This window comes from Canis lupus, chromosome 5 (assembly GCF_011100685.1).
Source record: "Canis lupus familiaris isolate Mischka breed German Shepherd chromosome 5, alternate assembly UU_Cfam_GSD_1.0, whole genome shotgun sequence".
NCBI classification, from domain to species: Eukaryota; Metazoa; Chordata; class Mammalia; order Carnivora; family Canidae; genus Canis; species Canis lupus.
In genome coordinates, this window is record NC_049226.1 from 55,531,801 (window position 1) to 55,536,074 (window position 4,274).

The window sequence follows — 4,274 nt, forward strand, 5'->3', positions numbered from 1 at the left end:
CTTCAGTTTTTATTTTCTCTTCAAGATTTTGTACAAAGGAATTTGGTTCATTAGTCAGGAGTGATTGGCCACCATGTAGGCTACAAGGAAGCTTTCACTTCAATATACAGCTATAATAAAGGAAATGCCTGTACATGAAAACTTGACTGAATACATTGTGTCCTCATGGCATCTAACATGGTGCCCTTTAGATCTCAGTGCATTAATATTTTTTAGGTTCAGTGCATTAATTTTTTAATTTATTGATTGGTTGATGAAAAGGACTAAGTGAGCAACATATACAGTAAATGTATGAGTTCAGAAAAGAGAAAATACTTATGGGAAGGTATCATAGAGGCTATAGAACTTGAGCTGGGCCTTGTACGAATAATTTTATTTTTTTTCTTTTAATTTTATTTTTGCCCTGATTTGAAAATCTCAAGAGAATTAGGAAAAACATAATCTGATTTCCCCGGGACAACCATTATAGATAGTAGTTGATTTTTTTTTTTTTTTTTTTTTTGGTATGCCTTGGGAAGGTAAGAAACAGCATAGGGGGCAGCCCCGGTGGTGCAGCAGGTTAGTGCTGCCTGCAGCCGGGGGTGTGATCCTGGAGACCCGGGATGGAGTCCTACGTCGGGCTCCCTGCATGGAGCCTGCTTCTCCCTCTGCCTGCTTCTCTACCTGCGTCTCTATGAATAAATAAATAAAATCTTTAAAAAAAAAAAGAAAGAAAGAAACAGCAGAGGACAGATTGGAGGGAAATAAAACTTATCTGAATATACTTTGTTATTTAGCTTAGCTCGACTTTGAAAACATAAATAACTAATATAGCCAAAAATTCAAACAAAAAAGAAATTCCAGAATACTGAAAACAAAAATGCACAAACCAAATGCTATCTCAAGTTGATAAACACACAGGAAACAATGGCATTGGGACATAGTATTTTGTTTCTGTGGTTCATATTAGCTTCTTAGGGCCACCATAATAATGTACTCCAAACTTGGTGGCTTAAAACAATGGTCATTTATTGTCTCACAGCTTTAGAGGCTAAATGTCAGAAATCAAGGTACTGACAGGGTTTGTTCCTACTAGAGTTTCTGAGGAAGAATCTGTTCTATGCCTTTCTCTTAGCTTCTGGAGTTGTGGGCAGTGCTTGGCAGTCCTTGGCTTGTGGCACCATGTAGCTCCAATGTCTGCCTGTGTCATCATATGGCATTCTCTCTGTATGTCTTCACCTCATCTTCCCTCTGTACATATCTGTGTCTGTGTCTCTTCCTCTCCTCTCTAAGGACACCAGTCATATTGGATCAGGGCCTACTCTACTCCTGTATGGCCTTATCTTAGCTAATTATGTCTGTAACAATCCTGTGTTCAGGTAAAGTCACATTCATAAGTACCAAGGATTAAGACTTCAATGTGTCTTTTTCAGACACATAGTTCAACCTGTAACATAATCTTAGTTTGTGATAGTTGATTTTATGTGTAACGTTGGCTGGGCCACGATGCCCAGATGTTTGCTCACACATCCTGGATGTTTATGTATGGGGTATTTTTTGGATGAGATTAACATTTAAATTGGTGGACTTTAACATTTAAATTGGTGGACTTTGAGTAACGCAGATTGCCCACTATCTCATCTTTGAAGACCTTAATAGGACAAAGGTTGACCTTTCCTGGACAAGAAGGAGTTCTGCCAATAGACAGCCCTCAGACTTTACAACAACAGCTCTTTCTCTGGATGCCCAGTCAGCCAACCCTACAGATTTTGGACTTGCCAAACTCCATAATCATACGAGCCAATTTCTTCAAATTAATCTCTCTTACTCTCTGTCTCTCTGTGATTGTCTTCATGTATACACATACATGATGGGAAGAGAAGGAGACAGTGGCTATTACTATGATCTACTACAATTACACACTATATGCTCCTGATGTGATGCGATATGAAGCACACAGGCCAACCTCAGAAATCTTCCACCAGAATTCCTGAGCCTGAATTGAATCAAGTTCTAGAGTAAACTTCCATTTTTCAGGAAATACAAGGGATGGAAAAAAACAAGGAAAATGCCACCACAGGGAAGCAAATAGACTAGTAGCCATTTTATAGCTCACAGAAATGCCCACATCTATGCCTTTCCCACACGTGGCAGAATATATTTTCTGACCTTCCTTGTTTGGGTAGGGCCAGGTGACCAGTTGTGGGCAATTAGATGAGAAGTGATAACTAGGCCTGCATGAGACCCCTCAAAGCTGTTTTCTTTCTCTGTCATGATGACCAGCAATGATGTTCTGCACACTAACTACTTCACCAGTCTGGCTCTGGAAGTCACCCTGATGATAGCAGGGAACAGACCTCTCAGTCAATGGGAGACAGACAGACATACAGGAGGAAAAATTAGGGTTTCTTTGTTTTAACCAAATGAAATTTGGAGTATAAACTGGCCTATCCGGACTGATTCACAGATGAAACTAGAATGTGGCTAATCCTAAAGAACAAGTGACCTGGTTTCTTCCAACAAGTTGGTGGCATGAAAAATGGTAATTAAGGAAGGAGTCCACTCTATATTCAAAAAGACATAAGAACCCCAGTAGCCACATGCCATGAGTGGATCTTATTTGGATGTTTTTGAGTAAAACAACTGAAAATAAGACATTTGGAAATACACTTATGGATTGGGTGTTATTGTTCATTTTGCTAGCTGTGTTACGAGCATTAAGGTTAGATAAGAAAATGCTCATATTTTTCAGAGATGCATATAGAAATATATAGGTGCAAAATGCCCTGATATCTGGGATTTGCTTTAAAATACTTCAGCAGATTTTTTAAGGGAAAAAAATGTTAGTTGAAACAAATATGGCAATAAATGATTATATCTGGGTGGTGGATACATGGAATTCCACTATACCCACCTCTTTGTCTTCGTGTGTGCTTGACATTCTTTATAATAGAAAAATAAAAATCAATAATGCTACTGAGGGTATCTTCGTGCATAAATCTTTGCCTGCCCCTCAGATGATTCCCTTAGAGGAGATTCTCAGAAAGGAATTGGTCAAAGTTAGGAACAGTTTTAAGGTTCTTAATACTTTCTGATAAGCCATTTATAAAGATTTGTTGAACAAATTTACTCTTAGAAAGGTAGGTTTTAGATAAATGAAGGAGAGTAAGAAAGGCATTTCAAGAGCAATGTTGGTGTGATTGAAGATGTGAAGAAGAGTACTCTGTCATCAAACACCTTTGGAAAGTGATGAATATTTAAGTCTGACTAGGGCAAAGAATAACACTAAACCCATACATTACAGCCGGATCACAGAGAGCTTTTAATGCTTTCAAACATTTTCCCTCAACACTGGAGCCATTTAAGGTTTTCGAGAAGGAAGGTGACTTAGAGCAATTGTGTTCATGTTCAATAAAATGAAACGCTAAGGATTTTCTTTTGGCCAACTTCCTAAACTGAAATGTCAATGATTCTTTGTGTAAGAAACAGTGTTGAGGCTCACAGATTGCTGGAAGGGATCTCCGGGGGTTGTCTGATTGATCTCTTTGGCACAGGCCTAGTAAATTATCTCTTAAGTCTTTTTTTCTCTGTGTCTGTCTCCTGTGGATGCCGAGAACAAGTCGTCAATGTAGAGCTTGTAATACCACTTTATGACACTTAAAAACAGCATTCTTTCACCTTCGTTTTCCTGGCCTTTAAAAATTAATTTCACCTTATAAAAAACCTCTCCAAGTTTCAAGCAATAGGTATAATATGCGGCTTTATCTTTTTTTCTTTTTTCTTCACTGCTGAAGCCCAACATCTTTGTAAAGTCTCGTTTGTTCCCAGCTGGCTTCTTCTATCTCCTTCATTCCTCATTTGTATTTCTCTCCACCTACCTACTGACTCCTGACCCATTATGCTGGTGTACTGTGTAGTCGAGATCTTTGAATTTGCCTCCTCTGCCTGGAGGGCTCTTTCCTTAGGTATCTGTATGGCTGTCCTCACCGACTTCAGATGCTTCCACAAAATCCCCTCGGGGAAGTAGTCTGTCTCATCAGCGTGGCCACCCCCCACCCACACACACCACTGCTGCATAAACACCTTTGGTCTCCCTTCCACTTGTTTTTCATCTTGGCTCTGGGAGTAGCCACCCTGTGTCCTGTGCTTCAGGGGTTCTGGTACCTTCCTCCTCTTTTCTCACAACCACTAAAATTCAACTGAGATTTTTTTCCCCTTTAATCATATCCCAAGTGTGCTGTGAAAGATGAGGGCAGTGTGGCCCCCTTTCCAGGGTGAATATCTTGGGTAGGGGC